The 12,496-nt window shown below is 47.2% G+C and overlaps 1 protein-coding gene across 6 annotated transcripts in view; it reads right to left on the bottom strand.

The window, feature by feature from the left end:
• LOC116947176 (estrogen-related receptor gamma-like) overlaps positions 1–12,496 on the bottom strand; it is a 404,855-nt gene that overhangs the window by 295,730 nt on the left and 96,629 nt on the right. The window contains exon 1 of one of the 6 annotated variants that reach the window (XM_032962637.2): positions 4,283–4,366. The exons of 4 other annotated variants lie outside the window; for them this stretch is intronic. The gene's annotated coding sequence lies outside the window, so the exon portion shown is untranslated. Of the gene's footprint in view, positions 1–3,577; positions 3,791–4,282; positions 4,367–12,496 lie in introns of those variants that run through there. One more of the 6 variants, XM_032962631.2, reaches the window with a different exon arrangement.

The following is a 12,496-nucleotide window of genomic DNA, read 5'->3' as shown; positions in this document are numbered from 1 at the left end:
TACGCGTCATGCGCACTTACACACACACACACAAAGAGAGGCTCGACTGATCTAATGAAATGCTGTACTTGGAGTGAATCGCGTGGAAGTCGGAGTACACGTGCAGAGTGACTGAGTGGAGGAATGAGGACAACGGCAGAGGTGCCTGCATTGGTGCGTAAAAAGACGCAATCGGCACCAGGGATTCCGACTGAACCTCCTAGCAATAGATCTGCTGAGTTCCGTGCCAGATCACGGCGCGAGGAGTCTGCACGCAATCGCCTCTTCTCCTTCTTCTTCTGCGCGGCCGATGTAGATGCGGAGCGACGACTTACAACGTCACATTCACGTGGTCAAGCCGGATAACGGCGTCAGTCGCGGTAGCGGAGTGCGTCGTCGCCGTCGTATTTGTGGATGGGGGCATTGCGTCGCTACACGTTGTACGGGCTGTACTGGATGACCACAGTCGCACACCGCTCGAGAGTTTTTAATCTTCCATTTGTGCATCAGGTATCCGCACCAGCCACGCTTTTGTTTGCAGATGCGGTTTCGGGTGCGCTGCCGTGACGAGGTTAACCACGGACAGCGGTGCGATGGTGTTGTTTGTTGTTGTTGACGTAAGCAATAATTTAGCGAAGGGAATACACAATATGCACGAGGGATATATACATTATGCAGATACGGCACAAAACACGTTGTTTATGACATTTACATAAGGCTACACGTCCGTGTGTATTCACTAAGATAGACATATTGTAGAGGCATCTGTACATGACGATAGCTAAGTGTAGCGTGCACTGCGCACCAATCGTGTACACACTATGCTGAGTATAAACAGGAATGCGCAGGAGTAGTAAACCCACATGCAAAGTAAGCACTTCTGTGCCCTACATATGAGCATGACAACAAGTACAATTTACGTGAGGACACATGCCCTCGCCTACGGCGTAAAGATATATAAACGCACCGTACACAAACACATGCTTAACACACATTTGAATGCAAACATGGGCGCGCATAATAGCACGCACGTCACTGCGCGTGCACATCGCGGTTACATCCGGTCGCACGCACGCACACACACACGTGCGTGTGGAACAGAATCAAAATCTTCATTTAGACTGGAGGAATCCGATGAGCTATGAAGCTCTTTTTCACAGATGTCCAGTAGGGACGGGTCAGCAAGTTACAAGAGCGATCAATACACAAAATGATAGGAGTTCAACATCGAGAATAAGGTGAGCAAGTCACTTAAATACAAACATAATAATTACGTAAGTAAAAACAACGACAAAGCAGTTCCAGACAACACCAAGACAACACCACGCAGAAGTGGTCCCACAATACAATGGCACATTAACATTGAGCTATCGATGCACAGGTCAGCATCAAAGTTACAAGCCGCTGTGAAGCGAGAAATCGCAGGCGTTGGGAAAGGAGACAAAGCAGGTGTGAATTGGTGTCGTGAGAGGCGAGGTGAGCTCCGTTCTAAAGTCATAATCTTTATTCACACTGGAGTAATCCGATCAGCTAGAAAGCTCTTTTTCACAAACATTCAGTCAGGGCAGGTACGAACATTATAACAACAGACAATAAAAAAACACGACAGGAGTGCAAAGTCTAGCAAAGGTAAACACATCACGCAAAAATATATACGAATAAAACTAAACTGTTTTTTTAAATATTCATAATCTTAGTTCTTTCGGTAAAGTCACGTTGAAGGGAAACAACAAAATAATAAAAAATATATAAAACAATAAAAATTCTCACGACGTTTCGACCATAACATAAACGGTCGTCTTCAGGTGTGTCGGTTTTTTTTTATCTAACCAGATAAAGCCCATTGAGGTATTAGTTTATTTTGCAGAAGCGACCTGGCCACAACAAGGCTGGCACGGCCCAGTTTTATTCATTCGGGTTTTAATCGTTTTGTTTTTTTATAAAACCGGAGCACCTGGATCCTGCCCAAATCCGGTTTTATTCGGTTTTATTAAAGTTAAGTCGGGATTTCAGTCGCACGCACCCCATCAGCGGCGTTCGGGCCGGGGCCCGGGCTCAGCCGCCGTGCGCGTGAGCCACGCGGTGCGTTCGGCCCTCGCCCAGACTTTCGTCGCCAGTTCGTCACTCGTCGGAAGCGACTATCCCGCAGCTCCAGAAGATCAGCCATCAAACTGTTCAGCGTGGCCACGTCGACCGCCGCTGCTGCGTCTGAGCGAAACTTCTCGACGATGGGATTTATCCATTCCAAGTTGAGGAACAGCCTGGCGCCCAAACACAAGTCGAGAAGCTCGTCTTCATTAAGTCGAACCTCAACGCGTTCAACGACTACCCCACGCCCGACGAACGGCGACAACACCGAGTCCAGCGGCGAGAGCGACGACGAAGACGACGCGGCGGCGGACGACGACGAGGAGGAGCAGGATTGAAGTGTGCACGAGACGCCGATAATAAAACCAGGTTTTAATCGGCAAAATCGGGTTTAATTCCATTAAAACCAATAACCCGATTTGTCGGGCAAAAAACAAATCGGGTTTTTCCCACCCTTGGGCCACAAATGATAGCTCAACAAAGTGGACAATACTCCAAACGCGTGCCGTTCATTCTAAATGTGGAGGGTAAAAACCGGAGTACCCGGAAAAAAAATCCACACGACCACGGGGATAGAGAGAGAGACACGCAAACTGCAAATATACAGCAGGCGTCAGGGTCGGGATCGAACCGACGACCTCCTTGCATACCGGCTAGGAAGATTACGTCTAACCACCGTGGTGCCCCTTAAGCAAATAAATACAGCATATAAGTTAAAATTGCATTCGTACATCAATCCCCCAAACTTGGGAAAGTTAGTAAAACAACAGCAAATAACAGCAGTGCAGGACAACACCAAGACAACAACACACACAGACACGCACGCACACACACACACACACAAAGTCCCCTCAATACAACTGCGCATGAGCAGAGCATCGAACTGTCAACCGGAGGGAGGAGGCGACAGCGAGAGGCGACGGTGGGGAGGCAGCGAGAGCGAAACCCGCTAAGTGGCGCGAGTCGAAGTGGCGTGGGTAGAACGAGTCCGGTACGAACAGACGCACGCACGCACGCGCGCGCGCGTGCTTGCACGAACAAAGACAAAATATCCCCCGTGTAGCCTTAACAGGCGGTTGGGGCAAGTGCTGTTAGCGTGCACCTAAAACGGCCGGCACGGCACACGAGGGGGTGGGTGGCCAGCACTACGCCCGGCCGCCTTTGTCTCCCCAGTGGCGATGTTTTACGCACCGCATCAAGTACTCATTTGAGGCTGAGTCGACCTAGGGGAGACCCAGGAGCCGGTTCAGATAATCGTCGCCGGTGTTGTTGGCCGTGAGCGGGAATCGAACCACGGGTCGCTGGGTTCTAAGCGCAGCGCGTTAACCGCTACACTACCGCTCCCCACACGAACACACACACGCACGAACACACACACACGCACGTGAACGCACGCACGCGAACACACGCGCACGAACACACACACGCGAACACACACGCACGAACACACACGCACGCACGTGAACGCCTGCACGTGAACGCGCGGGGTTGGCGACAGGTCGCCCCTCACCTTTCGTGCGACCGGAGCAAAAGGGATCCTGGCAGCAGCAAAACCCCCCAAAAAAGGCCACGAGGAAGACGACCGTCGCCCTCCTTGTAGCGAGATCGGGCGCGCGGTTCACCCGACGAGCCCGGCTTGACCGAGTTAATTAGGGGCTGGGGTCGAGACGGCGCTTCACAGCCCTCTTCCGCACACACCGCAAACCACCCACCCACCACCACCCCTCCCGCCCCATCGCATCCCGTCCCCACCCAGGCGTCCCCCCACACGCGCTCCGCTTTGCCCCCCGACGTTTTCACGGCCGCTTCTTCACCGCCGCGGCTGCTGACACCGCCTGAGCACGAAATCTGCTCGCCTCGTGGTGGCGGTGGTGGTGTGGTGGTGGTGGGGTGGTGGTGGTGGTGTGGTGGTGGTGGGGTGGTGGTGGTGTGGTGATGTGGTGGTGGTGGGGTGGTGGTGGCAACCCCCAGCGAGTTGGCGGTGTCTCTTTACGCGTGCAAGGGGTAAATAGCTGTCTGTGTTAATTGCGCCTTTCTACAAAGGTGCTCAAAAGCGTTGCGCATCGGGCAAAGAGATTAATTAATTGATGCCCCCGCTCGCCCGCCTCCGTTCACCAAAAGGTAGGACGACTTAATTGATAGGGGGCCGAGAGCAAAGTGGAGAGATTAGAAGGCGCGTCTCGAGGCGGGGGTGGGTTTTGATCGCCGCTTTTACCTCCGAATGAGGAACGCCGCTGCTGCCAGGAACGTTCCAGGGCCGGCGGAGAGAGCGGCACAAACGCCGCACTGGGGTGCTGGGACGGACGGATGGGTGCTGGGTGGGACGGACGGCTGGATGAGCGCACAGCTACGGGGAGCGAGTCCGCCGTTGTCGCTTTACACGTGCGAGAGTGACGATGCTACGACCACTGCTACCCCAATAGCACTCACGTGCGTAGATGGAACGGCACTTGGCCTCGGCGGGCCCGCGATGGGGGGAGTTAGCCGGGGGGTGGTGGAGGGTCTTTGACGTTATTGTGCGTTCGTGCGCGTTGCTTCGCGAGTTCGATTGCCGCTCGTGGTAAGCAGAGGTGAAAACGGTACCGGGCCTCCCCTAGGTCGACTCAACCTCGAAGAAATACCAGGTGTGCGATGTGTAAACATCTCCACTTGGGGAGGCAAAGGCGGTGGTCGGGCGTGGTGCTGGCCACCCACCCCATCGTGTGCCGTGCAGGCCTTCATAGGTACTCGCTAACAGCACTTGCCCCAACAGTATGTGAAGGCTATACGGGATATCTTTGTAATTGTGTCAATTCCCAATGCAGTGCCACAGCAAAACGTGGATGTTACAGCCGGAGTCCTGAGCTAAGTGAGAATAGTTAACCCGGACGGGACCTAACACAAGGCAGCTAGCTGGGAAGCACTTTGGAAGGTCAAGACACGTATTTGCATTGCCATTTAACATTAATAGTCCCACGCGTGTAGCCTGTGCACACAGATATCAACAGTCGGTGGCCTTAAAGAGAGACTGGTCCATGTGGAAATTCCAACGCTGGCTCAGGGACGCCAATGGAGGTGAAAAGTGAGCACTGCCTTCAATTTTTTTTTTAAAGGTGAGACATTTGAACGTTTGACCTATGCCAAACATAATATGCGCAGGCGTGAGATACAGTCTGGCTTCGCATGACCATGATGCATGGGAATGACATTGGAATACCTTAATCCAGGAGTGGATAGATGTTCACTGAAATTATATGTATATGTATGTTTAACTTCTTTCGCGCCATACGTAGCCAACCGTGCTAATCGGAGGTGCGGGATAGGAGGCAAAATGTTCCGTACTCTGAGTTTCCAAATGGTCACTTGTGCAATATACTGGAGTAAGTTTTAACAGCACATGATGCAGTTAAGGAAAATAGTGCGTGAAGTGGCGGATGATGGCCAATAGTGCTGTCAAAGTGATTCCCTGATGTTCGAATGAGTCAAGGGTCAAGTTAAAGTAAATAAGCACATCGTAGAGTTCGTAAACCAGGCAAACATGCATTGAGATATATGAACAAAAAACAAATATACTCGTAAACGAGAGCAAATCGGCTTTCAAAATAAGTTTTTAACAGTTTTATTTATTTTTACCTCGGATCAATGTGTAAAGCTATTTTATATCCCATGACTCGACAGCAAAGGGTTCCTCCCGTGGTGTAATTGTTAGCGAAATAGAAACGATACGCAAAGCCAGAGGCTCCCGGTTCGATCGCCCGGAAACAACGGAGCAAGCTTATGAAATCTCCACCCCTGTGCGCCCAGCAGCATAAATCGGCACGGCGCGGTTCGTCGATCGGCAGGTCCACGTGGGTGCTTCCCACCTCGTCCAGGACGCCTGGGACAGTCTGGATGGGTAGGGCAAAAACCCTCTAAAGGGAGCTCTCTAGAACCCCGTTCTCATGAAGGCCCTTCTGCCAGCAGAGGCGTGTACAAGCAATTGCAGGACTGCAACGTTTACCACTTTATTCAACAACTAACACGTCGGGGTGTCCCTGTCTAAACAAGCGGTACGCACACGCACGCTGGTGGCCATGCAAGTCAGTGGGAGATATGTCGCATTCGCATGACGGAGACCCGTCCCTCTGTTTTACCTTCCACGAAAAAAAAAATTACTGATTGTATTGACCCAGAGAAGATGACAGACAGGATACCTACGGATTGAGTCAGGATTTTAAACCGGCAGTTTTTTTTTTGTACTCCGGATCGGGAATTAATTGGTGAGTCGACGTGTTTCTGATGTGTAAACAAATAAACACACGAACATCAACAACAACAACAACCAAAAAGCCACAGTTATTTTTGTTGTTGTATCGTGACGCAATTGGGACACACGCAAGTCCTGTAATGAAATGGATCGAGCTAAATTATGATGTCACTCACTCTCTCCCCCTTTCCCAAAAAAAAAAACCCGATGTTTGCAGAGGCGGTTCGCTCGCCAACTGTGTTGCTCGCGCTCTCCTCTAGTTAGTATTCTGCCCCCTTTGTCTCTTTCCGCAAACTCTCACGCATCCCAGGCAAACACTGACCGCTTTGTCCTGTGCTTTACACCGGCTCCCCCACTACCGCTCGTTAATTAACAGTGCGGCCAATACGCCCTGCCTCGAATCCATTAATACGCCCCCCACTCCCCCCCCCCCCCCCCCGTGCGCTCTGAATGTGTCGGAATTTGTTGTCGTTTGAGAGCGGAGTCTATAGAATAGGGCTCTGCGATGATTAAGACACGGAACTGAAGCGATTATGAACTAAATACTCACCGAGGTCGTTTGTGACAATAAACTCGAGTGAATCGTTCCGGGTTGAAACGGTGCCCGTGACCGATCTCGGGCACGGGAAACATTAACGCGAGAGCCACGGTGATCGTTGCTCCTAGAGGAGAGAACAAGAATACTCGATTCTGGACATCGTGTTTATGTTATTGTATTTTAGCTTTGTTTGTTCATATTACTCCGCCCGCTCCCTCTCTTCCTTTTCTTTCCCTTCGCCGTTAATCTGCTGCTCCCGATCGCTGCCCGCCCCCCCCCCCGTGGTAGGGTGAAGACCCCAAGTGTTCTGAACAGATCTCCGTTTGGTTTGGATGAGTTTTGTTCTGGTTTCGTTATACACGTGCGAACCGTATTTTTTTTACAAAACCCAAAATTAGACATAAAAACGGTGCTATGACCATTTTACGTTGGTCATCTCTCTCGAGTTGAATCTGAGTCATTGGTAGATATTCCATATTGCTCTGTCATGCCCAGATTCACATTAAATAATCTTCGTAGACGTGAGCCAGTGGTGGAAATTCCACATTTCTATGGCAGGTAAAGGATCTGCCATTGGGTGAAAAAAAAACCTTCCCGCATTTGTTAATTGTCAGCATTAATTATAATTGCAGAATTTACATCAGACCAATATTTTCTGCTGTCATAATACAGTAATAGTTTACAATAACATTCATAATAATGAATGCAAATCAATGACACAGAAAAACAACAAATTGCCGATGTGCCTATTTTAGAGGTTAAATTAAAATGTGCTTACAATCTTGCTGATCAGAATAAAAAAAATAGCCCAAGTCTCACTAATAATAAAGCGAGAATAGCATACGCCATGTGACATCAATCAATTCAATGTCATTTACTTAATTATACAGGTGACATTGAGATCCATTATCTTTTTTTTCAAAGGTGAGCACAGGGGACAGTTATTAATAGTAAACAAATGTAAGTCTCATTATTTAACTTTTGTTTGTCCACCGTGTGGCTTTGATCAACGATACACTTTGGTAATTCATTGCACGTCTAAACAGGGTTACGTAAAAGAAAGTAACAAAATTCGTGGAGGGGTGAGACCGTGAGATGTGCTCTCACCGAGGCTATTTGCAGCAACGATAGGAATATTTTTCTAAAAAAATATTTTTTTTACTGGAGAGTTAAAGGAATAAACATGACTTACTGTCTCAATTCTATGAAAGCATGGTTATTGTAACAACCGATAATTGCAGAACTTTCACATACAAGTGGGGCGAAGGGCCGTGTACAATTTCGCTGAACAAAAGGAAACAACGGTTGGAGATAGAGCTGGAAAAACACGACACGATCTGTGAGAAACCTCCGCCAAGTATTGCAGCCAGACTGAGATTTAAAAAAAAAACGATTAAAGAAGAGGGGCAAACAAGAGCAACACGGTGCTTTTTAGAACATTTAATTTGCTCGTGCAAAACAACATACCAATATGCCCTCGATAAGTAGGTTGTCGATCAGTGCGCATTACCTGTCAGGACCTATGGATTCCAAAATATGTATTGCGACACATTCCATGGATTTTCTTGATATTACAACGCCCGAAGATGGGCGAGACTAGTAAAGTTCAGCGGGTTGGACTAAGGAATGGGTAGAGTTCTATGTCCTCGGTGTTAAGTTCCCGAGACCCAGGGAATCAAACTCGGGCATCGTTTGGATCCTAGGGGGCAATGTTCCCGACTGGTTTTCCTAATAGGATTTAATGCATCATTACATCATTACGATTCCCCGGGTTCAGGAGCGGAGTTACAAGGCCCAACATCCATGGTTGCATGCTCATTGTTTTCAATGCATACGTTAACGTTACTAAATCGTCATTCCATGCGAACGAGATACTGTTACCTCCAGCGTGCATTGTTAAAACTTGTTAAAAAGTTGAACAAAATTCATCACCTCCAGCCGAGCGGAGTGGTACTAGGCACAAGAAAATGTAGCAAACACTTTTGATCCCTAGCAGCTCAAGGGTCCTCAGAACCATGCAATAATACGGGTGCAACAAATATCAGCTCGAATTCAAATCATAATAAACATGAAAAAGCCATATTCTTTCGGTAAAGTCACGTAGAAGGGAAACAATAAAATAAGAAAAATATTGTATTGTTTCCCTTCTACGTGACCTTACCGAAAGAACCAAGAATATGAATTCCGGCAGTTACGAAAGCTTTAAATAAATAAAAAATCGCCAATTAAGCCCTCCAATTCATATCGTGTCTCTTCTCTCATCTAACTCCATCGTGGATTTTTTTTTTTGGTCTAAACCTCTAACTCCATCTCTGTCTGAACCCCGTGTCTCTCTCGCCTCTCATCTCAACTCATCTCTATCCCCCGTCTTAACAAATGACACTCAAGCTCTCGACACGGCGAGCCCACATGGCAGGATCTCAGCAGAGCAGGTGCTGTACGTATGCATCAATGTACACATTCAGCAAAGTGGCTCGAGTACATTTGTAGCGATCCTCGTCGTACGATTATACACGCCGGGCGGCAAAAAAAAAAGGCACGGTGCAGAAATGTGCTGAGAATAAAACGATATAAAGCCATACATAGAATGGTCAAATGTCAAGTGAGAAAACACGCGGGCGCCCTTAGTGAGTTTGATCAATGGGCACTGGTCCAGCTCGGCAAACATGGGCAGAGTAATTGGCAAACTAAGAGGTTGTTCCGGGGCTGGCAATACCTGCACCGTGCATTTCACTGCAAGGGTGTGAGTCAACGTCGCGCAGCAATGGTCGTGCAACGTTATAAATTACGTGTGTGTGTGTGTGTAGCACATGTAGCGGGGAGTGGTGGCGCAGTGGTTAGCGCGCTGTGCTTCGAACCTGGCGACCCGAGTTCCATTCTCGATCAGGGGCCAACAACAATGACGATTATACGAACAGATCCTAAGCCTCCCCTAGGTCCATTCTGACTAAAAAAAATGAGTACGTGGTGCAGTGTGTAAACATCGCCACTAGGGAGACAAAGGCGACATGGTGCTTGCCACTCACCCCTGAGTGTGCCGTGCCGGCCTTGATAGGTGCTCGTGAACAGCGCTTGCCCCATAAGCGTGTTCAGGATCAAGAGTTTTTGTGTGTGTGCGATTAACGTGTTTGAGCAAAAGGGAGACATGAACAAGACCAATGCAAATTAGTCTTAGAAAGTGAATTCGAACATCACCAAAGTTATCAGCCTAAAATGAGCAACTGGTATGGTGGGGTCATCAGCATCGCAAGATGAAGGAGATCAGGATTAAATTTTGATTTAAAGCTTTCGTGACTGCAGTAATTCATATTCTTAGTTTTTTCGGTAAAGTCACGTTGAAGAGAAACAACAAAAAAACAAAATATATATAAAACAATAAAAAATTCTCACGACGTTTCGATGATGACCGTTTGAGTTATGGTCGAAACGTCGTGATAATTTTTTTTATTGTTTTATATATATTTTGTTATTTTGTTGTTTCTCTTCAACGTGACTTTACCGAAAAAACTAAGAATATGAGATCAGGATTGTTGCTCGAACATGCCCGGATAGCCCACTATGCTCCTGGAAATCTCTGTATTGGTGGATGAACAAGGGGATTGAATTTGTCGTGCAATGCACAATCAGCGTTGAGTGTGCAGTGCGTCAGAGAGTTGTGTTCGCGCCTTAGCAATGCACATTGGTGGCAGTGGTATCTCAGCTTGATGTGATCCTCCTCTAGGTTGACTCTGCCAGAAAAGTGTACGCAGTGTAGTCACGTACCTGAGTGGCATTCACGTTACCGCTTTGGATAGACAATGGGGGGTCAGAGCCAAGTGTGATGCTGACCACGCCACCCTCTACATTGTCCTGACAGCCTGAACAGCTGCTTAATAACAACACTCGCTCCAACGGAGCGTCCCACCCTAATTAAAAATTACACGTGTCCGTCCGTCTCTTAGTTCATCACTCGATCTGTAAGCACCTTTGGCAGCAATAACCGGCTCCAAGTGCGTTCCACCGAAACAATGAGGCACAGCCTGCTCGACTCACGATCGACAGGTCGTGACTTCGAATCCCGACCAGCAGGCTGATCTAGCCCATTAGGCCTCCAGTTTCAATAATGTTCGTACCACCTTGTGGGAAGTCAAACGTCTTCAGGAACAACTGGATCCACCACCAGGGAGATGTATAATTTCCACTGCTGGCTCATGGCCGTCAATGCAGGTGGACATCCGTGCAACAATTGAACATCTGTGAAAAAGAGCTTAATCGCTCATCGGATTCCTCCAGTGTAAATACATCTTGTGATTATGAGGTGGATGTTGTAAGTTTACATATGAAGCCTCTTTGGCTTTGGTTATTTTATAAACATGTTGCAGTCTTCGAGAACAACAACGACGACATATATGGTGTTTGAATGAATAGGAAAATATGTCTCATTGATTGTTTAAGAAGAGATGAAGTTTGCTCAATATCAGCATTGACAGTTGCTGATATGAGGGAGAAAAATGCACAAGAGACCCGAATGACTCAGTGTGTCCCCGCTCGGGTTAGGTCAAGAAAAGGGAGCACACTCACATTTGATCACCAAAATGACATTAAAAGTCAAGTCCAAGGGAACATTTTAATCTGCAGTTGGGATTAGAAAGCTTTTTGAAAGTGCTCCGCATCGGAAGGCACATTTACTCAAATCCACAACGGGTGATCACATTCGCAACACTTAGCCTGAATGCGTAATCTGCACTGGATGACTTTCACACACCTATTGATGGCCGTTGTTTAGCCAAGTGCCAGCCCGTTAAGATTTGTATCTTGATAGCAATATCTGGTACACTATGTCATGTTAACAAAAAAAATTGATGTTAATTGTGATCATTTATTTTTGCTGGTCTTCATGTTTTTTTCTTCTCTAAAGTAGGATGTTAATCATTCAGACTGGCAAACAATAGCTTGTGTTTGTGAATGACAATATCATTCTAGATTTGAGTTTTTCGTGACTGCAAGGATCCATACTCTTGGTTCTTTCGTTAAAGTCACGGTAAATAAAATAAATAAAATAAAAAAAAAATCACGACGTTTCGGGCGCAATACAATATCATGTTTACCGTTCATGTTACAGCATATACGTGATCCATTCAGTGATTCCATATAATCTGGCTCAGTGGCGAAACACCCTCGACACCCGACAAAGCCAGCCGCCCAATTAAAATCACATATTAAAAATCGTTAATCGGTATAAATTATATATTTTTAATTATTCATTTAATTTGATAAGCACAAGCATGTTTGCTCTGACTCTTATACATTATAAAAAAAACGTACCTTTCCAAGCTCCCAATATAAATAAGAAAATTAACAATTTTGTTCAGCTGTACTTGATTAGAATTAACTATTGGGGAGTTTATAGCAAGTGATGAGTGGGATGGGAGCTTCGTAAGATAGAAGCGTGAGGTTCAAATAATAAAAATGTGAGCACATTGAATTGAACATGTGCACAGCGATTTACAACTTGCGTATATGTAGTCCAGCTGGGTAGCAACCGTGGTTTGAGATCTCACCTCACAACTGAAAGAGTTCAAGTTCAAATCCCACTTCTGAGGATGACTCAACCAATTCTCCTTTCAAGGTGAATACACCGAGTTCCAACGGTGGCTGTCTCACAGAGACGTCCGCCATAGTAACGT

Source organism: Petromyzon marinus, chromosome 29 (genome assembly GCF_048934315.1).
Source record: "Petromyzon marinus isolate PM22_M1 ecotype Great Lakes invasive population chromosome 29, UKy_Petmar_22M1.pri1.0, whole genome shotgun sequence".
Taxonomy (NCBI): Eukaryota; Metazoa; Chordata; class Hyperoartia; order Petromyzontiformes; family Petromyzontidae; genus Petromyzon; species Petromyzon marinus.
The sequence above is the reverse complement of the archived record's forward strand: the minus strand, read 5'-3'. Positions and strand labels throughout refer to the sequence as shown.